Source organism: Eretmochelys imbricata, chromosome 2, assembly GCF_965152235.1.
Source record: "Eretmochelys imbricata isolate rEreImb1 chromosome 2, rEreImb1.hap1, whole genome shotgun sequence".
NCBI classification, from domain to species: Eukaryota; Metazoa; Chordata; order Testudines; family Cheloniidae; genus Eretmochelys; species Eretmochelys imbricata.
Genome location: NC_135573.1, coordinates 252,542,989 through 252,570,495, shown reverse-complemented (window position 1 = coordinate 252,570,495; position 27,507 = coordinate 252,542,989).

Below are 27,507 nucleotides of genomic sequence, written 5' to 3'. Positions count from 1 at the left end.
CTTGGAGGCTAAGCAATTACTAGTGGTTGCTTAGGCTAGATAAACTCTGATTCCAGGGAGAATTGGGTGTATAACCAAGGGTGCAAGTTGGTTCTGAGCACTAAAATCAGCAGGTGTAACTCTGACTATATACTGGAGATAGAGCTGTCAAATTAGGGGCTTTCTATTTAAAGAACGAACAAAAACTTTCTGACTAGTTTTTGCATATCAGAGTAAAGCTGCACTAGAGGTCAGATTAAGGTCTTTCCACACTTGATTTCCTAAAACACCAGATTTCAGCTCCATCTTCTAGGATAACCAAGGATCTCTTGGCATGTAGTTGTTCTGCATGAGCACAGTTGAATGTGGAGTACCATTTGATGTGGATCCCTGCTCAGTACAAATTCTCGGTGGCAGTGTGAATGGTCTATGTGGGAGCAGGGCACAAAGAGAACACAAACTAGCTTTGGGACCGCTGGTGCATGGATCCTTTCATCCTCCCTCACCCAAATGGGAGGGACCTGTAAAGCAAGGCAGAGGTGCTATTGGGCTGAAATAATCTCTGTGTTCTGAGAAAGAGACTCTCCCCTAGCTCACGAGTCACCTGCCAAGTGCCTGGTCCAGCTACTTTTTGGCCATACACAGGGCTCTGGATTTGACCCTCCATGCATGCAGCTCTGTTAACATGGCTACAGGTATATTCTTGTTCTGTAATCTTGGCTCCCTTTTGCAAATTCTGTCTTTGATTTTATGCAAATTTCCCCTTAACATCACTGGGAATTCAGATGCACAATATGCAGCTGCCATTAGGAGCTCAGTAATATGGATCCAAGAGCAGGATTTTGTGCATAATAAAGTAATTTTGGGTATAAAATATATTGATTGTGGTGCATATTCTGAACATTAATAACCTGCTCCACAGGTGTGCACAGCCCAAAAAGCAACAGACCCTGTGCGGTTTCACTGCATGGGAAGGAGGAGGCAGGTATGGAGAGCTCACACAGGGATCTCTAACTACCTGGACCTCCAGCAAATACCTGTGAAATCATTTTGTAGCTACTGTACGGGCTACAACAGACCTAAAACTGGAGTACCATGCATGGAGGAGTTCCACTGGTACTCTGCATCCTGGAGGAGAGGAGATTGTATGGAAAACTTTAAAAACTTTTACTGGGACAATATTTTGTGTCCTTCCACCTGTAAAGCCAAGTTGCCCTAGCACCAAAAGTGCTCCAACCACTGGATCGTCCTTCCTGTGTGCTACACAGATCTCCTACTGTAATATATTTTAAAAACCTGTGTACATTACCTAATAGTTTTCCTGTGCATAAAACTTCACAGTATATTGGTTCCTTTTTTAAAGATAGAAGCAAATTCTGTGTCCCATCAGCAAGCTGTTCTTATCCCCCTTCTCATGGAACAATGATGAAGAGCTGAGATATAACAGACCTTAAACTTCTCGCTGCTCTAGGACTGAATTTTGCCCCCTCCCTTTTCCCCTCTCACCGTGGATCACAGGCCATTGTAACTTTATGGGGCTGGGGGCAATTAGACATGTGGGATAAAGGAGAAAAAAATTGTTGTGGTAGTTTGTTTTAAATGGATGTTTGAAACTGCTCAAAGGTTTGGAAATGCAAATATACCGGGGGAGCTGGAGTAATGGGTTGAGTGCAGGCCAAGTTGTCAAAGGATCATAATGTAATTTCTCATAAGACTGCCATTAATCACATAGCTTTGCAATTTATCATATTGATATATAGTATATCATATATCATAGTGATATATCTAATCTCAAGAGAGGATGGTTAAATTAAAGGAGGGGTAGTGGCGGTCAGGGTTATTCATATGTTCTTTGGCTAGTCCTTTATGTATAATGATTATACAACCCTGTGGTGGAGGGGTCGTGTTTTGCCATGTTTGTACTGTGTACAACACTCAACCTAATAGGCACAGGAGGATCCTGATGGGGGTCTCTGAGCACTGCTATAATACCAGTAATATTGTAAATTCTAATACAATCACTTTTAAGCATTTAAATTTAAGATGATTCTCTGAGTGTGGCTCTGGCCTCCCATGCATCCCAGGGGATCAGTGAAGAGTGGTGATGAGTCCCAAAGCCTTTTCCATGGGGAGCAAATAGCCCTTGATGAGACAATATGGGGGGATTTCTATAAGGGAATCCCCTCAAATTCCCTTCCCAGTGAGACCCTTACCATGTTGTTGTGTTCCCCTGCCCTTCTCCCCCACCTCCTGGAGGGGATGATCTGGGCCAGTGGATATAAGTAGGAGCAGCATTAAGTGGTGTGTAAATTCCCCATGTGCCCCTGACAATGCACCTAATTCATGACTTAGAACCCCTCCGCTGTTCCAGGCTGTGGACAAAAGTCCGCTAGGGGCCAGGCTGAGACACTCAAATTAATTTGCCTTGCACGTAAGGTTGGCTTTGAATTCAGTTCTTGAGATATCACAGGCTAATGTATTGCCCCACTTTGCAAGCTGTAGTTCTCTGTTTTCACTTTTGAAAAACAGTAGCTGTAATATTGAAATGAATTCACAGGCATTATACAGAAAGGAAAATGAATTTCTCTTGCATTCCATCATATTTGCTCTCATCTAATTTATTCACCGCACATATGCATAAATCCACAAAGAAGCTGGAGTCAGCTGAAAACAGAATGGAGGAAGCATTTGTTGTGTATGCAAGATATAAAGCATTCTAAGAACGATGTTGTGGGGGGCAAGAGTGCAGAATTGGATAGCGGTAACCTCTGCCCTAATAAGATGCTTTTCACACTGTCCTGTGCAGGAGGGGAAGGGGGAATTGTTATAATGTCTAAGCAATAGCTTTTCATTACAGCTGGCTAAAGAACACATTCATCCCTCTTACAACAAAATGCCCCCATAAAATCATATTAGGTTAAACTTTATATTTCTGCAGACATTTAAGAGGAAATGTGTAATGATTGTAATTGCCAAATCCTGCTCTCAGATTGGAGCAGTATGAATGGAAGTGCAAACCAGATTTGGTCCAGTATTGTATGATTGTTTCAGAAATTATTATTTCACTTTTTTTCTGTTAAAACATTTAAACAATTTAAGTTAATGGGGGAGGAGGTGTTAGGCAGGAGGAGAAAAGTTTTTGCATTTGTGTGGGATTGAATGGGAGATGGGCAAAAAAAAAATCTTGTGGTTTACTCATATTATTTTTTTAATTTAACTGTAGGTGGAAAAAGTTTATTTTTCCATTTTTATTTCTTTTTTCATACAAATATCCCCATTAACTAAATTTTTCCATGTGTTTTATAAACCAGCTATAATTTATTTTGTGAATCAGATTATCTTAAATCTAAATAGCAAAATGTAGAGGGGCTTGTGATGGGGTGTACCAGACATTTGCTGCTCCCTGCTGGAGGCCCTGCCACCTTGGCGCTCCCACTCTAAGAGCGTGCCCTGCTGGAAGGGAAGAACATCAAGTTCAGACCCCCAGGGACTGCGTGGAGAGGCCTCCTATGATCAGCTACAGGCAGAACCAGTCTGAGTTGGTCCTCTGGCAACTAGAAGGGTCAGGAACAGGCAGAGGCCAATCAGAGCCCAGCAGACCACATAAAAAGGGCTGGCTTCTTCTAGTAGGGGCTGCTTTAGGGTGAAGCCAGGACAGTGAAGGATGGCTCTCCCAGCCCTAACCCACGTAAGCTGCCCTGGTCGGGGGTCTAACCTTGGCAGTATTTGCCTTGAACCTCTGTGGAGGACTTGTGTTTATGTTCTGGACTTCAACGCCCAGGTGGCTATTTTGAGTTCAGCAAAACCCAAAGTGAGCTTGCTCCATGGGGTACGTGGCTCAGGTCAGCCCTTGACAGGGTCTTGTTCTCATTTACACTCAGATATATTTATATTCACTTTAAGGCTTCTTTCCACTGCTAGAACAGGGCTTTATTGTAAATGAGAATCAGACCCATGTAGTACAATGCAGTTCTGAGTGCAGAATAGATTAATAGTGTGAATTGAATCCTAAATTCAAGTAAGGTTTGAGGTTAACAGTATTACCAACCTAAAAAAATCAAAAACTGTTAGTCATACCCCCGTCAAGAGATCAAAAATAATGACTCAGAACCTAAAAAGCCTTGATTGTCCCCCAAAATTATAAAATTTAAACAATTAAATCATGTTTTCTAGTCTGTGTTTTGACTTTTTAACCCTCCTCTATTCCTCTGCCAATGTTTGAGAGAGAATTTGAGATTGAAAAGTCAACCTTTAATTCACACACAAAATGCATACCTCTCCCTGGCTGTTCAGATGGACATTCTGCTTACCCTCTCCTTCCCCCCCTATGACGGGGGAACTACCATCCATTTTCAGGTTTCAGAGTAACAGCCGTGTTAGTCTGTATTCGCAAAAAGAAAAGGAGTACTTGTGGCATCTTAGAGACTAACCAATTTATTTGAGCATAAGCTTTCGTGAGCTACAGCTCACTTCATCGGATGCATACTGTTCAGTTATTGTCTTGTCTCAGTAACAACACCTCTCTGCCCCCTGCTGAACCTGGGTCCCAGCAGCACCACTTCCTCAACTCCCTACTCCTCTGCCTCCTGCTGCCCTGGGACTCCCTCTCCGCTGTAGGGCTCAGTGGCATGCCAGGTCTCCGTCCTCATCCCTCAGGCTCTCCCCAGTCCTGAAAATCATGGGATCGGAGGAGCTTTTCAAGCCATCACAACAGCTCCTCCTGCAGGCATCAAAATTCTGTGACTCGCAATCAGTTTGTGAGAATTGGCAACACTGTCTTCCCCTGGCTGCTCAGAGGGGACTCCCCTGATCTGCCAAGACCACCAGACTGGAGAAGCTGCCATTCAATCCCTCCATCTTCTACCCTATCACTATCCTCCTGGCCCCTGCAGCCCATTTCTCTACACCCCTGAATCTACCTCCTGTCCCCCCAGGACACCCTCGTTCTCCCCATCAACCTATCACAACGTTAGTGATGTGTCCTCTCGTCGCCTGAACCATAAAGAGGCAGCCTGTGGGCACAAGCTTTAATCCATTGAAACAGTGGAAGGTGATAAGCCAACTTTATTAACGGCAGCCTCTCTTGAACAGACAGACAGGCTACAGGGAGATGGTGCCTATCTTGTTGGCTGCAGCCCCATTGACAGTACTTGGAGATGGTGGCCATTTTGAATAAGTGAAAATTCATGAGTTGGGGCTTCTCATCATGTTTTCATGATACGGTTTAAACCCCTCTCCCCCCCAAAAAATCAGGATGAAATCACACTAGTTGGCAATACAGGGTTAATGTTTGGTATTAATGTGCCACTTACATAGGGTTGGCATAGGCATCTGTTTTTTGACCAGAACAGCAAGTCTAAAAGGGACCCTGGCGGCTCCAGTTGGCACTGCCGACCGGGCTGTTAAAAGTCCAGTCAAGCGGCGCAGTTGGGGCCTAGGGCTAAGGCAGGCTCCCTGTCTGCCCTAGCTCTGCACAGCTCCCAGAAGCGGCTGCCAGGTCCCTGCAGCTTCTAGACACATGGGCGACCAGGGAGGCTCCGCACACTGCTTCGCCCCAAGGGACGGCTCGACAGCTCCCATTGGCTGGGAACCGTGGCCCATGGGAGCTGCAGTGGCGGAGTCTGTTGGCGCAAGGGCAGCACGCGGAGCCTCCCTGGTCTAGGTAAGCGCTGACGGGATACTGCACCCCAAACCTTCTCCTGCACTCCAACCCCCTGTTTCAGCCCAGAGTCCCCTCCCGGAGCCCTCACCCCTCCCAATACCCCAAACCCTTCGTCCCCGGCCCCACCCCAGAGCCACACCCCCAGCCAGAGGCCTCACCCCCTCCTACACCTCAACCCCCTTCCCCAGCCTGGAGCCCCTTACTTCACTCCAAACCCTCATCCCCAGCTCAGAGTCCACACCCCCAGCTGGAGCCTGCACCCCTTCCTGCACTCTGAACCCCTCGGCCCCAGCCCAGAGCACCCTCCTGCACCCTAAACCCCTCATCTCCATCCCTACCCCAGAGCCCACATCCCCAGCCAGAGTCCTTACCCCCCCTCACTCCAACCCCCTGCCCCAGCCTGGAGCCCTCTCCTACACCCCAAACTCCTCATCCCCCGGCCCACCCCAGAGCCCACACCCACAGCTGGAGCCTCACCCCCCTCCCACACTCCAACCCCCTGCCCCAGCCCAGTGAAAGTGAGTGAGGGTGGGGGAGAGCGAGCGACAGAGGTAGGGGGGATGGAGTAGTGGGGCAGGGCCTCAGAGAAGGGGTGGGGCAGGAGATGGGGCAGGGATGTTTGCTTTTGTATGATTAGAAAGTTGGCACCCCTACACTTACATAGGAGGAGGTATTAAAATCATAAACCATTAAAATCAGTTTTCAAAATTTAGATGGATTTAGGCAAGCTACATTAATAATTTTTGCTTTAATATTTCTGTTGGGATTGCACTTAGAGGCCTCTGTCAGAAATGAATGCCCCGCTGTGTCTAGACCCTGTACAGACACAGACAGACAGACACACTGAAAACACTATCCCCTGCTCCAAAGAGCTTATGGTCTTAGGCATAGATCTTGTATGTGGATCCATACCTATGCAGAGCCAATGGACTTCAGCTCTAAGTATATGACAGGAGTCAATAGGTGGATACAACAAACACATGGAGGGAGCACAAGATAGCAGTGAGACAAGTGTGATCAATGTAATAAGCAGGAGTCATTCCTTCGCTACTGTGTATTTTCAAATGTTTAGTCTTCCTTTCACATCCCATCCTTACACAACCTCTGTAATGATTAAATTTTGAACAAAATGTTTATACTTCTGTTCTGAATTTATTCATCAAGAATGTACTACTTATTGACTTCTGGTGGTCAGTCTCTCTGAATCATAACCTAGTTCCTTTGATGTAGCCTATTTCTATCAGAGAACTGTTCAGGCTATATTTCCCTTACTACGGCTTTTGTGAGGTTTGTTTGTTTTTTTGATCTCTATCTCTTTTACAGGAAGGATTTAGATATGCTGTTTCTTTGTGATAAATGAAAGCGGGGGTAGCTCCCTTTTATGGACACCCAGCCAACCAGTTAGCTGTAAAATCCCTCTTAGGATTTGTTCTCTACTTGCTTTACCGGTAAAGTGTTAAAAAGTATCCCTGCATAGGTAAAAGGAAGGGAGTGGGCACCTGACCAAAAGAGCCAGTGGAAAGGCTAGAACTTTTTAAAATTGGGAAAAAACTTCCCCTTCCTCTGTCTGTTGTTGTTCTTGGAGAGAAGCAGAGACAGGGCTGGAACTATGCTGTAAGAAGCTTGGGGCTAGGTATGAAAAATCATCTGAATCATACCTAGAAACTACTCACTTGAAACCCTCAGATATGTAAGTAGATCAGGAAATGTCTAGGAAGTCGCAATTAGGTTTATTTCTTTTTATTTCTTTATGGCTTGTGGACTCCTCTGTGCTAACCCCAAATTCTTTTGTTTTGCTTGTAACCTTTAAGCTGGATCTCAAAAAGGTTATTCTTGATGCTTAATTCTTGTAAGTGGGTTTTTTAAATCTAGCAATAGCCTGAGTTTTCAAATATATTTTCTTTCTTTTTGTTTTTAATAAAATTTACCTTTTTTAAAAACAGGATTGGATTTTGTCCTAAGAGGTTTGTGCACGTTGTTTAATTAGCTGGTGGCAACAGCTGATTTCCTTTGTTTTCTTTCTCAGCTCTTCCCCGGAGGGGGTGGTGAAAGGGCTTCAGGGTACCCCACAGGAAGGCATTCCCAAGTGTGCTTTCCTGGGTTCTCAAAGTAGTTTTTGCACTTGGGTGGTGGCAGCATCTACCCATCCAAGGTCATAGAAAAGCTGTAACCTGGGGAGTTTAATATAAGCCTGGAGTGGCCAGTATTAATTTTTAGAATCCTTGCGGACCCCCAACTTCTGCACTCAAAGTGCCAGAGTGGGGAATCAGCCTTGACAACGTTTTGTATCTGTTGCTAATTCAGTCTAGAAACCAGCTATTCTACATTTTGTATGACTTTTTAAAAAATAAGTTAGGTTGGTTCACTTTGTACAGTTATTCTTAAGAGCAAATAGCTTCCCTGGTGTAAATATGCAACTGCTATTTACATAAGTCACTTTTTAGTCTTGTTTGTGAGGAATTAGGACCTGATTTTTCAGTTGTGTGTGGAACTCCAACTGAAGCCAATTGGAGCTCAGAGTGCTCAGGAAATCAGATCCTTAGTGTAGGACTGAACAGATATTTTTTTAGCAAATTGTTTTTCAATGAAAAATTGGGGGCTTGACTGACTTAAATTTTTCATTAAAAGTGCATGCTTTCCACAGGAAAATGGTGGTGGTTTTTTTAATGAAAAAATCAAAATACTTTTTGGTGAAAACTGAAATAGTTCAATTTAGAAGTGTAACCAAGATGCTTTATGGCAGTTGTAGTTCATTTGCTTCATGTTTCCATTCTCTTCTATAGTCCAAGCTCTCCTGTCAGACTACATCTCCCATAGTGCACCCTGGCCACAGACTCTTTTGATGAACCACCTCCCCTCTCTTACAGGAAAGATTGTGGTACATCATGGAAAATGTAATTCAGCTAAGGGGACAGGCCTATAGAGGAGAATGCAAACATGAGGTACCCAAACTATGACTCCCAGGAGGCAAAGTGGCTGAATTTACAAATCAAAATATTTATATAGAAGAATTTTAGATGAAAATTAATGTTTTATTTTTGTTGAAATTTTCTGTGGGGAAAAAAAACAGTTCTTGACCAGCTCCACCTTTACACCCTGTTCTAAATAAATAATAAACTTAATAAATTCTAAATTCTACCAATTTTGCATGCTGGTATTTAATAAATGTGGGTTTGTTTTTCAGATATGATAGGAGAAAATGAAGGTGCTTTGCTGTGGCTGAGTTAATTTAGATGCACTGTGTAATTAGAATTATGAGCCCGGCAAGCTGTGTTGTTACTGTTATTGTTAATGTAGTAATGCAGTTAAGTTACATTTACATGTTTGTAGCTACATTGCCACACACAAGCTTACACAAGCAACAAATGTCCAAAACATCCCATGAATTCTACTCTTCTCAGCAAAACAATTTGAACAAATTAGACTGGAAATCCAAAGTAAAATAATTCAGACAAAACCCACAGAACTGACAAAGCACATCCAAAACCCACACCATTCTATCAGTCTGCTTTTTATTACATCCCAGTCCCTGTTCTTCATTTGTCCATTGTTAGTGTAATTTGAATGCTCTTCAGGCTAGTGATTTTGGCCCTGATTCAGAGCTCAGGGCAGCTTGGGGCAAAGGTGGCTGTGCAACATCTTTGTCATCTGCTGGATTCTGGGAATGGCCACAGGCCAATTTGGTCCTTGGCATAAATTACAGTAGCTCAAAGGCTGCTGTATGCCAGTGGTTCTCCGCCAGGGGTACACATACCCCCAGGGTATGCAGAGGCCTTCCAGGGGGAACTCAGCTCTTCTAGGTCAGTGTTTCTCAACGGGGGGTGGGGTGTCACAGGATGGGTTTAGGGGGTTGCAAGTGCAGGGCTGGTATTAGGGCAATTGCTTGGGGCCCCACACCTCAGGGAGCCCCACGAAGCTAGGTTATATGCTTCAGCCCCAGGTGTCAGGGCTTGGGCTTTAGCTCCAGCTTCAGACAAGGCTCACAAGTGAAAAACAGACTCAAGTATTGCACTGAAATGTAAGTACAATATTTATATTCCAATCGATATATTTTATAATTATATTGCAAAAATGAGAGTAAGCAATTTTTCAGTAATAGTGTACTGAGACATTTTTGGATTTTTAGAGTCTGATTTTATAAGCAACTAGTTTTAAGTGAGGTGAAACTTGGGGTATGCAAGACATAGACTCCTGAAAGGGGTACAGTAGTCTGGAAAGGTTGAGAACCACTGTTCTATGCTGTGCTTGCCTGCCCACAGCCCCAAGGGGCTGTATCCAAAATTGAGAATAGCCAGAGCATAGCCATGCCCCCTTTCCCTCCACTGATCCCTGACACGCTCCCTTACATTATAGAAGGGGTGGCTTGGGCCTTTGTAAATCCACACTACCCCGAGATCTCTCTGTGTAGGGGAATTCCCAGATAGCTGATTAAGCTAGTTCTCCTCCTGCTATGCCCCAGAAAAGTAACATTAAGCAGGAGGAGCAAGGCTCAGAATACCTGTCTGTAAAACACCTAGACAAGTGGTAGCATGAGTAATAAATTAACGAATTAGAGAGAGAGAGTGTCTCTTTGTAAAGATTGTTAGATATGTGAACAGCCAAGTTAGATCATGGTGTATCAGTTCAAATCGCTAATTTAAACAAGAGTAACAGCTAGTTCCAGCTCACCTCACACAGGGGAGTACTGTCAGTGAAGTTGCCAAATACTGTTGCAGTCAATGGAGCTTCTCGCATGAGTAAGGCAAGCAGGATTTGATTCATAGTTTGGAATCCATATCTCTGTCATATCCATCCATACCTTTTTGAGATAATAGCACTTCCCTCCCTCACAGAGGTCTCTGTGAGGATAGATACATTAAAGACTGTGGGGTAGTTGGACACTAACATGATCGGGGCCATATAAATACGTAGATATATAGAAAGAGGGTCATGATAACCCATATGTTGTCTGAAGGGACCACCTAGAGGGCTGGAAACCTGTTATAACATTCTCTCTCTGCTGTAGTCATGTCATTTGTTTCAATTACTCTTTTTTTTTTTTTTTTACTTAACTCTTTACCCGTATTTAACTTATTGTGCCCAGATATCACTTCCACTGCATTTCATAGAATCATAGAATATCAGGGTTGGAAGGGACCTCAGGAGGTCATCTAGTCCAACCCCCTGCTCAAAGCAGGACCCATCCCCAATTAAATCATCCCAGCCAGGGCTTTGTCAAGCCTGACCTTAAAAACTTCTAAGGAAGGAGATTCTACCACCTCCCTAGGTAACGCATTCCAGTGTTTCACCACCCTCCTAGTGAAAAAGTTTTTCCTAATATCCAACCTAAATCTCCCCCACTGCAACTTGAGACCATTACTCCTTGTCCTGTCCTCTTCTACCACTGAGAATAGTCTAGAACCATCTTCTCTGGAACCACCTCTCAGGTAGTTGAAAGCAGCTATAAAATCCCCCCTCATTATTCTCTTCTGCAGACTAAACAATCCAGGTTCCCTCAGCCTCTCCTCATAAGTCATGTGTTCTAGACCCCTAATCATTTTTGTTGCCCTTCGCTGGACTCTCTCCAATTTATCCACATCCTTCTTGTAGCGTGGGGCCCAAAACTGGACACAGTACTCCAGATGAGGCCTCACCAATGTCGAATAGAGGGGGACGATCACGTCCCTCGATCTGCTCGCTATGCCCCTACTTATACATCCCAAAATGCCATTGGCCTTCTTGGCAACAAGGGCACACTGCTGACTCATATCCAGCTTCTTGTCCACTGTCACCCCTAGGTCCTTTTCCGCAGAACTGCTGCCTAGCCATTCGGTCCCTAGTCTGTAGCTGTGCATTGGGTTCTTCCGTCCTAAGTGCAGGACCCTGCACTTATCCTTATTGAACCTCATCAGATTTCTTTTGGCCCAGTCCTCCAATTTGTCTAGGTCCCTCTGTATCCTATCCCTGCCCTCCAGCGTATCTACCACTCCTCCCAGTTTAGTATCATCCACAAATTTGCTGAGAGTGCAATCCACACCATCCTCCAGATCATTTATGAAGATATTGAACAAAACCAGCCCCAGGACCGACCCCTGGGGCACTCCACTTGACACCGGCTGCCAGCTAGACATGGAGCCATTGATCACTACCTGTTGAGCCCGACAATCTAGCCAACTTTCTACCCACCTTATAGTGCATTCATCCAGCCCATACTTCTTTAACTTGTTGACAAGAATCCTGTGGGAGACCGTGTCAAAAGCTTTGCTAAAGTCAAGAAACAATACATCCACTGCTTTCCCTTCATCCACAGAACCAGTAATCTCATCATAGAAGGCGATTAGATTAGTCAGGCATGACCTTCCCTTGGTGAATCCATGCTGACTGTTCCTGATCACTTTCCTCTCAGGTAAGTGCTTCAGGATTGATTCTTTGAGAACCTGCTCCATGATTTTTCCAGGGACTGAGGTGAGGCTGACTGGCCTGTAGTTCCCAGGATCCTTCTTCTTCCCTTTTTTAAAGATGGGCACTACATTAGCCTTTTTCCAGTCATCCGGGACTTCCCCCGTTCACCACGAGTTTTCAAAGATAATGGCCAATGGCTCTGCAATCACAGCCGCCAATTCCTTTAGCACTCTTGGATGCAACTCGTCCGGCCCCATGGACTTGTGCATGTCCAACTTTTCTAAATAGTCCCTAACCACCTCTTTCTCCACAGAGGGCTGGCCATCTATTCCCCATGTTGTGATGCCCAGCACAGCAGTCTGGGAGCTGACCTTGTTAGTGAAGACAGAGGCAAAAAAAGCATTGAGTACATTAGCTTTTTCCACATCCTCTGTCACTAGGTTGCCTCCCTCATTCATTAAGGGGCCCACACTTTCCCTGGCTTTCTTCTTGTTGCCAACATACCTGAAGAAACCCTTCTTGTTACTCTTGACATCTCTTGCTAGCTGCAGCTCCAGGTGCGATTTGGCCCTCCTAATTTCATTCCTACATGCCCGAGCAATATTTTTATACTCTTCCCTGGTCATATGTCCAACCTTCCACTTCTTGTAAGCTTCTTTTTTATGTTTAAGATCTGCTAGGATTTCACCGTTAAGCCAAGCTGGTCGCCTGCCATATTTACTATTCTTTCGACTCATTGGGATGGTTTGTCCCTGTAACCTCAACAGGGATTCCTTGAAATACAGCCAGCTCTCCTGGACTCCTTTCCCCTTCATGTTAGCCCCCCAGGGGATCCTACCCATCCGTTCCCTGAGGGAGTCGAAGTCTGCTTTCCTGAAGTCCAGGGTCCGTATCCTGCTGCTTACCTTTCTTCCCTGTGTCAGGATTCTGAACTCAACCAACTCATGGTCACTGCCTCCCAGATTCCCATCCACTTTTGCTTCCCCCACTAATTCTTCCCGGTTTGTGAGCAGCAGGTCAAGAAAAGCTCCCCCCCTAGTTGGATCCTCTAGCACTTGCACCAAGAAATTGTCCCCTATGCTTTCCAAAAACTTCCTGGATTGTCTATGCACCGCTGTATTGCTCTCCCAGCAGATATCAGGAAAATTAAAGTCACCCATGAGAACCAGGGCGTGTGATCTAGTAGCTTCTGCGAGCTGCCGGAAGAAAGCCTCATCTACCTCATCCCCCTGGTCCGGTGGTCTATAGCAGACTCCCACCACTACATCACTCTTGTTGCTCACACTTCTAAACTTAATCCAGAGACACTCAGGTTTTTCTGCAGTTTCATACTTGAGCTCTGAGCAGTCATACTGCTCCCTTACATACAGTGCTACTCCCCCACCTTTTCTGCCCTGCCTGTGCTTCCTGAACAGTTTATAACTGTCCATGACAGTACTCCAGTCATGTGAGTTATCCCACCAAGTCTCTGTTATTCCAATCACGTCATAATTCCTTGACATCACCAGGACCTCCAGTTCTCCCTGCTTGTTTCCAAGGCTTTGTGCATTCGTATATAAGCACTTGAGATAACCTGTTGATCGCCCCTCATTCTCAGTATGAGGCAAGAGCCCTCCCCTCACAGACATTCCTGCCTGTGCTTCCTCCCGGTATCCCGCTTTCCCACTTACCTCAGGGCTTTGGTCTCCTTCCCCCGGTGAACCTAGTTTAAAGCCCTCCTCACTAGGTTAGCCAGCCTGCTCGCAAAGATGCTCTTCCCTCTCTTCGTAAGATGGAGCCCGTCTCTGCCTAGCACTCCTCCTTCATGGAACACCATCCCATGGTCAAAGAATCCAAAGCCTTCTCTCCGACACCACCTGCGTAGCCATTCGTTGACTTCCACGATTCGACGGATTTAAAAAGTAAAGGGAGAAAATGTAATTATGTGTAAGTCCAAAAGACACAGAATTTAATGAAAACACAATCCCGTGCAGGATTAACCCTCATTCTCTGAGCCCAATACTGGCAGGTATAGTGCCTAATCTTTCATCTAATTAATTTTGTTAAAACTTCCAATGATTTCCTTGGGAGCAGCATTGGGCCCATAATTGTCACACTGCATAGAATCTGAACCTGCCTAAGGAAATCAGATCTTAATCCATACCTCCCAAAAGTATGTGGGTGTTCAGATCCTGGGATTTAAGTTTGTGGCCATCACTAACTGACATTAGAAAAAGAAATATTCTGCTGTTGTTTGTATTATAGAACAGAAGCTAGGGCCCTATAGGCACTGTAAAAACGCATAGTAAAAGGTAGTCCCTCACTCAGAGTTTACAGTTTACTGGAAATAAGGGATCAAGAGATGGAGGGGAAGCAGAGAGGTAAAGTGATTTGCCCGAAGTCTTGTAGCAGGTTAATGTTAGAGCAGGGAATAGGACCTAGGTCTCATAGTCCCAGGCCAGGAGACTATCCACTGGACCATGCTAGTGCTGATCTTCTCCCATTGACATTAATGGAAGTTCTGCCATTAAATTCAATGGGATGGAAGTAGGCACTACTGTACTAGGTACATGTAGACTGCATCTCTTGTGTTCCAAAACTTAGTGTTGCATTGATTTCAATTGCATTTAAAATTGAAGCAAAAAAAAAAAATCTGCAGATAAGGTGGAAACAAGAGACAGCCCAGCAGCAAAAGGATTTAGCATTGTACACAAAGGTGTAAAAGGAATTTAAAATTCTTTAGTTCAAAATGCATTAACTAGCTTTATGTCAACTTGGACATGTATAAAATGTAATACAATTCAGTTTAGCCTTATTTTGTTGAAACATTTTTGTCAGGTGCAGGGTCTTTCTGGCTGATTCAGATAATTAATAGTGATTTAATTATCCAAATCTAGAATTTTTTTGTCAAAACACAAGGCTTGCCTGATTTGAAATTAGAATGTTCTAAGTGTAAGGCAGATGCTAGGTCTTCTAGGATAGAGAGTCTGGCTAAAAGCTAATGGGAATTGGCAAACGTTAAATTATCTTCCTGAAAAAGCCTATATAATTTCACAAATGAAATAATTTTTTTATGGTTCTCAGTATATTTATACATCTATGGCTACAGATTTCAAATGGTAATTTTTTTTCAGCTTATATTAAGATCAACACATCAGATGTGCCACAAGCCATGTAACTACCACATGTATCAAAATAAGTCTTCATGCACGGGGTCAAATCCTCTACTCATATAAACTCAGTTCCAGTTTACATAGTAGAGTGGTGCCACTTTATACTAGCAGGGAATTTGTTCCACAGTGTTGTATATTTAAAGTAAAGTTTTAGGGCTAGATTCTGTACCATATAATTAAATGACAAAACACTTCAGCAGAGCCAGAGTGTTTGGCATAGTCATGACAATATGTTAGATTCTCCATCAATGTTTGTCAAGCTAGTAATGGTAGAAGTGATTTGTTTCCAGCTTGGCAGGAATTGCTACTATGATTGATTTGAATGAACAGGGACTTCAGTGTGTTTTGCTTTTCCAACATAATTGAAATTATCTGATGACAACTGTCAGACCAGTACTGGAATTGAAATGTTTTAACATAGAACATTTACTATAACAAACTTTTTCACATGTTTAAAACAAAATATTTTAATATTTTATTTCAATTACTAATAAAAATTCCTAAGAATTTTATTTTTAGTATGTTATATTTTGAATATAGTGAATGTTTTCATGTTATTCATTGTGTGTTTAATAATTTTGATTTTTCGAAGGCCTCTGTCTACACTAGGAGAAGACATCTGATAACATAAGGTTCTTTAATTTAGCAGACAAAGGCATGACAAGATCCATTGGCTGGCAGTTGAAATTAGCAAAGTTAAACTCGAAATAAAATGCACATTTTTAAAAGTAAGAGTACTTAACTGTTGGAACAGATTACCAAATTACATGGCTAATTTCCATTACTTGAAGTCTTCTGAGTCAAGACTGCATGTCTTTTTAAAGATTATACAGATCAACCACAAGTTGTTGGACTAGGTGCAGGAATCACTGGCTAAAATGCTATGGTCTATGTTATGCAGGAGGTCAGACTAGATGATCATAATGGCCCCTTCTGTATTTAAAATCTATTAATCTATCAGCAAGAATTGTAAGTGAGCTTCCATATGTTATGGAAACTCAGTGATCTGGCTTCCACGGCAGAGCCAGAGGAAAATGTAACTAAGGACTGGTCTACACTAGAAAATTAAGTCATCTTAACTACGTTGCTCAGGGATATGAAAAATTCACACCCCTGAGTGGCGTAGTTAAACCGACCTAATCCCAAGTGTAGACAGCACTAGGGCGATGGAAAAATTCTTCTGTTGACCAATTTACTGCCTCTTGGGGAGGTGGATTACCTTTGTTGATGGGAGAATCCTTCCTGTCAAAGTAGGTAGCGTCTACTCTGACCTGCTACAGTGGTACAGCTGCAGCAGTGCCATTGTAGCAGTTCAAATGTAGACAAGCCCCAAGATCATCAAGTACTTTCAACAGCAAGCTACTCAAAAGGTGATTATTTTTAGATTAGTGTTTTCCTGTATCCCTTCTAATCCCCTACTCCCCACACCCTGCAATGGATCCTGATTCCCAAGAGTCCTAGAACCATCCTAGGGTTCTCAAATTTTTATATAAAGTGGACCATATTTTCATACAGAAATGGTTTCATAGACACCTCTTCTCCCATTCATCATCACATCACAGATCTGTGGCAACTTCAGCAAGTTCATGCATGGAAGAGTAACATTTGGAAAATATTCCATATTTTTTTAGCTTTTCATGGAGTTTAGCAGCTGGAAACGGAGAGAAAATCAACACAATGTGAGCATAACCCACGTGTTTGTACTACTACAGTTGATATTGTTTTGTTTAAGTCTAAAGAGGGTAGAAAAGCAGTGGTGAGGAAATATGGATTTTTGTTGAATTCTCTTTGCTTCTGCACTTGTGGAGAGCAAGGCAATGTGCTTAGTTTGAAGGGCCCAGGAGCTTCTAGAGGTAGGGTGACCAGATAGAAAGTGCGAAAAATTGGGACTGGGTGGGGGTAATAGGCACCTGTATAAGAAAAAGCCCTGAATATCAGGACTGTCCCTATAAAATTGGGACATCTGGTTACCCTATCTAGAGGAGGGGGTATGTGGTAGTTGCTGGTCATGCTCAATGTCTGTCTCTGAAGCTGTGCAGAGGGTTCCCATTAAGGGAAAAGAGTCTAGCAGGTTCCACACATCCACCATCTAAGAGCTGGGTCAATTGACGCTCAGTGGGGAAAAGGTTATAAATAAGGGGAGGGGTTTTTTGCACATTTCATTTCTTTTATTGAGAATAAAAATCCAACTACAGGAAGCTCTAACCCAGCTTGCCCCACCCATCAGAGTGGCATGGCATCCCCCCAGGGTCCTAGCCTCTCCAATCATCTTCCCCTCCCTGCCATATTATACAAGACACATTTATATAAATATAGCCCCCACATACAGTCCAGCACTGGGTGCCATGTCTCTGGGGCTGGAGAGGAGGTTGACATCCTTGGGAGGCCAAGTAGGGAGCAGGGGCTGTGTCCTGGCAGATGATGCCGCAGATGGGGAGGTAGCTCCAGCTGGTGCAATTGGACACAGCCCTTTGGACTCAGTGTTTGAGCAACATAGGACCAAGATCTGTTTGCTGTGAGAGCAGCATCCCAGAGCCTGTGCTATTTTGGATCCAGACTGCACATTCCCTGTCTCACAGGAAGCTGAGGAGATGCCGACTATTGATACCAGGACTGGAATTGCTGCTAGCTATGAGGATCTTTGGGCTGCTTTTGCCGAGGAGATTGAGGAGTCTGGAGGGGAACTTTGGGGCTGCCATTCTTCTCTGGCTTTGAAGAATCCGAGTGACACACAGACACTACACTTTTGATGCCGCCCTGCAGAGACTGAGAAGTCATCTCTGTAAGAAGATTGGAGTGGAGGGGCAGAGGGTACTTACGTAACAGCAACAAAGTGAGGAAATCTGTGTGGGGAACACCAAATGAATTAGTGGGTAATAGTTTAAGAAAATTTTCAAATACTGGTTACAGGCAGAGGAGTGTGAGAGAGAGAGAGAGAGAGAGAAAAAATCCTTAAGAAGTTCTTGTTTTTTCTCTCTCAGTGTTTAACTATGTGTTATACTTTCCTTTCAAAGTCCTGGAAAGACTGAGGTTTGGAATATGCTTTAGCAGAGAAGTAGGCTGAGGTACAGGAAAAAGTGGAGTGTGTTAGAGTTCTACATAATGTGACCTCAGCAGCCCGCAACCCATGGCAAGAGCAGATCACCAGCAAGTGCTTCATAGGCCACAGTGTGAGAACCTCAATCCTAATCTGCTTTTGTGGGAGTTATCTGTTATTTACTAATTTGAATCAGATCTGAACTGCAGTCACCTCCATTCCAATCTCAAAAGCTGTGCGCAAAGTGCCTTTTCAACCTTCCTTGTACCCTCTCCTGCAAACCAAAACTGATGTGAGGGCAAAGGTTTATATTTCAAACAGGTGCGAAGTAAGGGATGTGGGTGAAGTCTCTCAAACAATTTCAGACCACATCTAGCAATTCCTGTGTTGTCTAAAACCCAGAAATCAAAGTACAGGTATGTACATTTAGTGGTTGAATAGAGTGGATAAGCGAAACAGAAAGGCTTTCAGGTTCCCCACAGATTTTCAAGAAGAACTTTGAAGAATGAGAAATACGCTGTCCGGTTACTCCCTTAAGGAAGTACTTCCTCAAACAGACCATCAGTGTTAACATCAGTAACCCTTTTCTAGTGCAGTAACTTTTCAGCTCTTATACAGTACATTTTTGTAGCATTTTAGCTAGCTAAGTAATGCCTCTCATTGAATGAAATAGCTCCTGTGTTTTATGGGAAGCACATTTTAATAAAGCTAGAATGATGAGAAATGAAGGGAGAGGCTAAAAAAAAAGGAAACAGTTGGAAAATGAGAGGAGGGAGACATTGAATGCTAACAATATTGCAGCTAATATGCCTTTAACTTGGTGTGAAAGGATACAATAAGATAAAATAATCAACATTCAGAAGATGTCTTTCTAAGACATATTGCCATTAAAAATTCAAAATTTTTGACATAGTGGTATCTGGGTTAACACAGGTTTTTTATATTCTAACTATGAGGGATAGCCCACTATGCCGTAGCTGCTGGCAAATGTTGACTTCTTAATAGCAACCACTGTACAATCAGGTCTAGTATTCTCGAGGCAGCGGGGAGTCCCAGATGTCAATGAAATACTTTTTACTTAACAGTTACATCAACATGGGGGGACAGATAGCTCAGTGGTTTGAGCAGTGGCCTGCTAAACCCAGGGTTGTGAGTTCAATCCTTGAGGGGGCCATTTAGGGATCTGGGGCAAAATTTGGGGATTGGTCCTGCTTTTTGAGCAGGGGGTTAGACTAGATGACCTCCTGAGGTCCCTTCCAACATTGATATTTGATTCTATGAACATAATGGATTAAACCAGATTAACTGTCTGATTCAGAAAACATTTAAACCTAGTCTCTCTGCATGTCTCCTTCTATTCTACACCTTACCTCTGAACTTCCTGTTACAAGTTCTTCTTGCCCTCTAATTTCCTGTTAGATACATGTGGCATCCACAAGATAGCACTGTACCACATCAGCCAATACTGTGAAGAGTTTATCCATTCCTGGTCAGAAGCACAATAATGTAGCAGCTGCATGCAAATCATCACCAAACATGATAATCCACTTGTGAGCCCCAGCTAAAAAGATCTCCAGAATTCCAAAGTCCTTCAGGTCATCTGAGTTTTCACTTTCAGTGGTAGTTGAATTGGAGCTCAGTCAGTGGAACCTCTGTCCCTTTTCACATGAGGAACAATGCTATCTGTCTCTCCTTTTATATCAAATCTTAAAGCATTGAAATGAAAGATGTGAGCTGCTGCTCTTCATTTAGATACTTATGTGCTTTGCTGAATAGGGGTGGACTTAAGCCTCTGTGTAAGGTCTTTACAGTACTGGGCCCTTAATCAGTTGATGCTCTGCTTCATACTGCCTGGTTATTCATGACTTAATATCTCTCTGCATAATGGTATTTTTTCCTCTTTGTTGCTGTCTGGTAAGGTACAGAAATAGGTCCCAGTGGGGCCTTTTATTATACATTTTTAGATATGGGTCTATGCTGCAAGATTTTGGCCCAAATCCTAAACTCTCAAAGATTAGGGGTATTTGGATCTAGGATTGTTTTGTGTTTTGATATGGCCTGTTACAAACATAGGGGCAAGCTGAAAAATTCAGAACTGGATTAGGTCTTTGATTCTAAAACATTCCAAATGGTGAGGGTGTTCCAATTCATGGTTTTGGCTTGGGTACAGTTCTAATACATACCCAATTGATTTTACAGATGTAATGGCTTTCATTGTTAGACTCTAGCACTCTGTTTAGTCAATCACTTCCAACGTAGTAGAACCTCAGAGTTTCGAACACCTCGGGAATGGAGGCTGTTCGTAACTCTGAAATGTTCATTACTGAACACAACTGAACGTTGACTTTATACAGCTTTGAAACTTTACTATGCAGAACAAAAATGGTGCTTTCCCTTTATTTTTTTAGTAGCTTATGTTTAACATAGTACTGTACTGTACTTGCTTTTTCTTTTTGTCTCTGCTCTGCCTGATTGCGTATGTCCGGTTCCAAAGGAGGTGTGTGGTCTGTTCATAACTCAGATGTTCAGAAGTCTGAGGTTCTACTCTACTGTTATTTCACTTCATGCCTCTAATACATTGTGATCCCTTATCAAAACTCTGGATTTTTTTTATGTATCAGTCTTGCTATCTACTAGCCAGTTCCTAAGGGATCTTACCACGCTCTGCAATGGGGCCTCTGCAACTTGCAAATTAATTAGCTAAGTTTAGGTCACTGTTAAGTATTTTCTGTAGCTCTGTTAATCCTATCAATGTTTGTGTTATACATCAATTTGCAGGAAATGGAAGTTCTACTTGTTTTTCTGCGATGAATAAGCAATTTTGTTTTCCTCTGAAAAATATGTGAGAATATTGTGGTATAGTTCCCCTAGGATACCAATCCCACATCCATTGCAATCAATGACAAAACTCTCCTTGACTTCAACAGAAGTAGGTTGGGGTTGTAGATGAGTAGTCTGAGAACCATTTTAGCCAAGCCATGCTACAAATTGACCCACATTGGTGAGGGAAAGGATGCTAGTTACAATAGTGTACATATACGTGGTTGTAGCAGCTACTAGCTATCCATTGTGGCCAGGGTCCAATATTAATGCCCTGTTCAAGGTCTCCATTATTTCCTTGCAGGGTAGATTGATTTAAATCACCAACTGGAAAATCTTGATTTAAATCGCCAACTTCAATTAACTTTTCCATTTGTACTTTCTTTATTTTCTAAAGAAAGGTGCATTGTTGTTGGTTGTTGTAACCATTAAACATGTAAAGGCTCTATTTAGTTGTAAATCAACACTAGATTTGGTACATCTTTTTCTACTTGGCAGGGTACACTATAACTGTATACATTTATTTAAACAATCATAATGCATAATATTTTCAGGTTCTTATTATTTGTACATTTTAGTATGTTAGAAAATGTTGAGTGATATGTTGCTTATTTACTAGATAATTTAACTTTTTGCTCATGATTTGTGTCTAGCTGCATTAGGATGGTAACTGGAATTTAATGAAACACAATACAGCATATTCAATTCATTTTTATTAAACAAAACAATCTTAAATGTTTAGGACACATAAACCTCTAATCATAATGTTTCATATTTACAATTAAATTATAATAAGGTTAGGCCTTAACATATTTTGTATTAAATTAAGATTTCATTTTAAACAGGTTTATTTTTAAAGAAAAACTTGTAATAAATAACAAAATAAAATGGATTTCCTCCCCCCAAAAGTATTATTGGTGTTTTATCCACCCTGCCATGCAGTATTACTCCCAACTATTTCCAGCATCTGACATCTGCGTGTTGTATTATTGATCACAATTCTCCCTAATATGGTAAACCGACTGTAAGGCAGATTCTACTGATAACCTGAAGCAGGCAAGCTCTTCATGCTGCTTCCCCCTCCCTCTCCACAGTATATTTCTGTTGTCAGAATACAATCATGGTCCCCTTTGTCAAAGTGAGAGCTGGCCCTCTAGGGGGTTGGGGCTCAACAGCTGCACCCTGGCATGTTCAGACCACCTTCCCAGATGAAATGGATAAGACTTAGAGGTCATGGGGTAGAACACTGTGACTCAGAGCCAAGCCTGCTGGCATATAAAGGGCAGGCTGAATTCAGGGAAGGGAGAGGAGAACCTTCAGCCTCTCCCTGACTGCTAGGCAGAGAGCTTAGGGAGTGCAGCCCTGCAGGGAGCAGGCTAGAAGCAAGTTTTCTGGACGAAAGACTCAGCAGAAGGGAGCAGAAAAACTCTCCTTAACTTGCAAGCAGAGGGCCTGTGGAGTGAGACCTACAGGTAATAGGCACTGCAGGAGACCCTTGGGCAAGGGAAAAGGACATCGTTTATACGTGACACTTACATTAAACTGTTTTATTTGGGAGAAAATAAAGGGTTATCTTTAAGAATGGGACTGAAATCCTGATGCTCTTGGGATTGTTTTTTAAATACACTGGCTGGTGAGTTGGTCCACTGGATTGCACCCTCAGCAAGTTTGCAGATGACACTAAACTGGGAGGAGAGGTAGATACGCTGGAGGGTAGGGATAGGATACAGAGGGACCTAGACAAATTGGAGGATTGGGCCAAAAGAAATCTGATGAAGTTCAACAAGGACAAGTGCAGAGTCCTGCACTTAGGACGGAAGAATCCAATGCACAGCTACAGACTAGGGACCGAATGGCTAGGCAGCAGTTCTGCAGAAAAGAACCTAGGGGTTACTGTGGACAAGAAGCTGGATATGAGTCAACAGTGTGCCCTTGTTGCCAAGAAGGCCAATGGCATTTTGGGATGTATAAGTAGGGGCATTGCCAGCAGATCGAGGGACGTGATCGTTCCCCTCTATTCGACACTGGTGAGGCCTCATCTGGAGTACTGTGTCCAGTTTTGAGCCCCACACTACAAGAAGGATGTGGAAAAAATGGAAAGAGTCCAATGGAGGGCAACAAAAATGATTAGGGGACTGGAACACATGAGTTATGAGGAGAGGCTGAGGGAACTGGGGATGTTTAGTCTACAGAAGAGAAGAATGAGGGGGGATTTGATAGCTGCTTTCAACTACCTGAAAGGGGGTTCCAAAGAGGATGGCTCTAGACTGTTCTCAGAGGTAGCAGATGACAGAACAAGGAGTAATGGTCTCAAGTTGCAGTGGGGGAGATTTAGGTTGGATATTAGGAAAAACTTTTTCACTAGGAGGGTGGTGAAACACTGGAATGCGTTACCTAGGGAGGTGGTGGAATGTCCTTCCTTAGAAGTTTTTAAGGTCAGGCTTGACAAAGCCCTGGCTGGGATGATTTAATTGGGGATCGGTCCTGCTTTGAGCAGGGGGTTGGACTAGATGACCTCCTGAGGTCCCTTCCAACCCTGATATTCTATGATTCTTATATCCTTAATATATATTTTAAAAAAAGCTCAACAAATGAGAGTCTCTGCTATGCAAACAGTAAATATTCTGTTTGAAATTAAGTCTTGAAATTATTATTTGTGATCTCTGTTGCTTTCCAGCCTCAACTGTATTCAGTGGGTTTATATTTGATAAAACAAGTTCCTCCATCCCTGTTCATCACAGGTTTGAACAGAATATTTGTGAACGGGATATAGTTCTTGTGATCTCTGTTGCTTTCCAGATAGAGTCCTCCCCATCATAGTGAAACCCACGCTGCGCTGAATATTTATGGTACAAGTGAGAAAAGTACTGTTCCTCAAACTAACCCATAAAAACAACAACATACAGGGTGCTATATTTGTTACCATGATAGTAGCTGAAGTTTGGAGAAATAGTCTTGTTCAGGTTTATATATAAATCTTTCTGAGTGTAGGATTCTCCCATTGATAAATGGACACAAATCTGACATCAGGAATCATAGCATTCAAAAACTGGTAGGAGAACACTTCAACCTCTCTGGCCACTCAGTAAAAGACTTAAGGGTGGCAATTTTGCAACAGAAAAGCTTCAAAAACACACTCCAAGGAGAAACTGCTGAGCTTGAATTAATATGCAAACTAGATACCATTAACTTGGGTTTGAATAGAGACTGGGAGTGGCTGGGTCATTACACCTATTGACCCATGTTAAGTATCCTCACACCTTCTTGTCAGCTTGTCTAAGTGGGCCACCTTGATTATCACTACAAAAGTTTTTTTTTCTCCTGCTGATAATAGCTCATCTTAATTAATTAGCCTCTTGCAGTTTGTATGGCAACTTCCACCTTCTCTGTATGTGTGTGCATGTGTGTTTGTGTGTGTGTGTGTCTGTGTATATCTATATCTATCTATCTATCTATATCTTCTTACTATATGTTCCATTCTATGTATCTGATGAAGTGGGCTATAGCCCATGAAAGCTTATGCTCTAATAAATTTGTTAGTCTCTAAGGTGCCACAAGTACTCCTGTTCTTTTTGTGGATAGAGACTAACACGGCTGCTACCCTGAAACCTCCCATTGAGAAGTATCTTTGCCTGTAATGGATAGATCTTCCAAAGTGCTCAGCAGCCAGTGGCTCCCTTTGAAATCTGGCCATTATGGCCTGATTCTAATATCACTTATGTAAAGAAGGAGTAAGTGCACTGAAGTATATAGTTAACACCAGTGAAAGTGAAATTGCAATGGGCTCCCACACTCAAGGAATAATAAGAGTCATATGTGTTCTGAAAGCTTACCTCTGACCCTATATAATGGTTTATATAGCATTGGACTTAACTGTGTAGTTGGGAAGTGCCAAAAGGTGCTATGATGGAGGCATTTTTTGTGCATACATTTTAACTTTCTTTGTGGAAGTCCTCTGGCTCCCACCATTTGGTCCTAAACCCAAAACAGTCACTGCTGCCAACAGCCACTGTAGCAAATGTTCTACCCTTATAAATCAAGACTTCCTGGACAATCCTTCCAATCTATTACAAGTGTGTAATAACAAAATAGACTTAACAAAATTGGAAGTGAAAAATAGGCTAGTTTCATGCAGCTCCCAGCTACCCACCTTGTCATGCCTGAGTCATGAAAGTCAATTCCTGCGCCAATAGAGCTAAGTATCACGTGGAGCTATATAAAATTTGCCTTACAATGACATTTGAATAGATCGATGCATGACAGATATCCTCAGCCAGTGTCAGGAAAGACAGTAGCCTGAATCTTGGCAACATCTTGGAACATGATGGATACACCTGAAGGCATAAGAAAGTGTTCATCGGTAAAGAATATTTCAAAATCTCTTGGAAGATAATACAGGTGGCTATCTCTCATGTCAAGAGTTTTATCTACCTCTTCAAATTCACTAAATAGCCTCCTGGCTCTGTGTAAGGCACTATGATGGCCAATTAAAAAAAATGATCATGCCTTTCTGTGGGGGAAGCAGACAGTGTTTTGCATCCTATGGGTCATAAACCTTTGGTGGCAGGCTGTTGACTTAGTTCTGAAACCATCCTACCCAACCTGGGAGGGGGTTGGGGAGGAAGTCATGCCTTGCCACAAAGCAGAACTTGCCACAAAGACAAGAATTTCAGTTTTGTAAAGGATTTTTTTCTTTTCCCAATGTACCCACTCCCATTTTTTGTACAGCATTGGAAAACATATATACTGTAATTATATTGGTGCATGTGTAGGGTCTGTTGCCACATCACTTGGAGTTGATAACTGTGATGGGAGTAGGATCCATGGCCATGTGGAAAAGCAATAGTACAGTAATCCTAGCCAAATGGACCAGGAGTGTCTGTGCTGAAGGCAGCGGGGGAGAAACCTGAATGGTATCAGAAGTGAAACCAAGCATTTTGCCAGCAATCTTCAAACTAGACTCTTTTAATCAAAGCAATTGCTACAGCAATGCCAAAGACACATAAATTAGACCTTAAATAAGAGTAAGCAGACAAAACCAATACACTGCATTATGAGAGATTGGGGGCGGGGGGAAGACTGCTGCCAGAGTTAGTAAGTGATTCTGTTGGTATATAAAATCATTCAGGAGGCAAATGGGAACTACCTACTATGAAGCATGTATCAAATACTCTGTCTTCATACATAATTAAAAGATCTGAAGATAAAGCACTCAGATGCAATAGGCAAAGCCTGATAAAAATAAAAAATGAATTAAAGCAGAAGGCAAAATTTTGGGGAGCACAGAGAAGACCTTCCAGTCAAGATGAACAACATACATTAGCTGTAAGCACCTACCACGTAAAGGCAACTGAACAGACAAAATCAACAAAGCAGGGGTGAGATGTTTGTAAATCTTCCTAGATGAGCAGGGCAGACAGGCAGGGTTAGCTCTAGCACCATGTGCAATTCCCAACAATAAGAAACTGACCCAGGTGCCACCATGCTCTTCTTTTTGGAGGGTTATTCTCTAGAGCGGATAGGCTTCTGACAGCGTTACAGAATAATTTGATTTTTGCATGTGTTGGTTTCTCTGAGCACCCTGAAATGTCCGAATCCTAAATCATAGGAGCAAGGCTTCTATCTGAGCCTCTTTCAATCAACAGTTCATTTGGGTGGATAGGCACTTGTTAACTGGTTTGGTAGCTGAAAGAAACAAAGTAGTTTGTAACCCACATTAGGAGATTGTGGGTCTGTCTCTCCCTCTCCTGGCTGGGCTACATAAGAAGTTAATGTGTTTGCTACAGCTGCCAGTTAGGAGCCTTAGTTTTTGAGCTTGTGCTTTTAATGGTAAAGGGCCAGAATACAAACCTTTTTACAAAGTGAGCTACAGAGGTTAAAGCAAAGGGGAAATATAGAGACATGCTGCTCCTCTTCCTCTGTTAAAAGAAGGAGCTTTGCCTCCTATGCTTGACTTGAATAGCAATGTTCCCCCCTCCTCCTTGGCTTCCTCCCTTCCAGTTTGTCTTCTTTAACCACTAGACACAATTCTCTCTCTTTTTTCAGGGTCTTTTCCTTCCCCTTTGATTTCATACATTCTGTTATTTTTGCAGTCAGTATTCATCTGTCAGCACCAGAAGGAGCAGCAGAGTCCTGAAAAGTGAAATTGATGGGATCCTACTTGGTTCCATTTTACTCCTCCTAGGCAGACTACTTCCCTGAGTAGTTGTATCAGTTTCATTTTCCTGCTGTTCCTAACCGCCTCTGAGCAAATTACACAAGTAGGAGGGAGGGAGGGAGGGAGAGCAGGAGCTGTTCTTCAACAGGGAATTTTTAAAATGTTAGGTAGTCCAAGAATGTGTAGATCCTGATCCAAATCCAACCCTATGGTTAGGGGTGGTGGTTGGTAAAGGGAGAGCTGATACATGTTTCAGAAGCAGGACACTGTACCTTTAAAAAGTGTGACCTATTGTCATCCCTTAAAAGTAACATTTGGG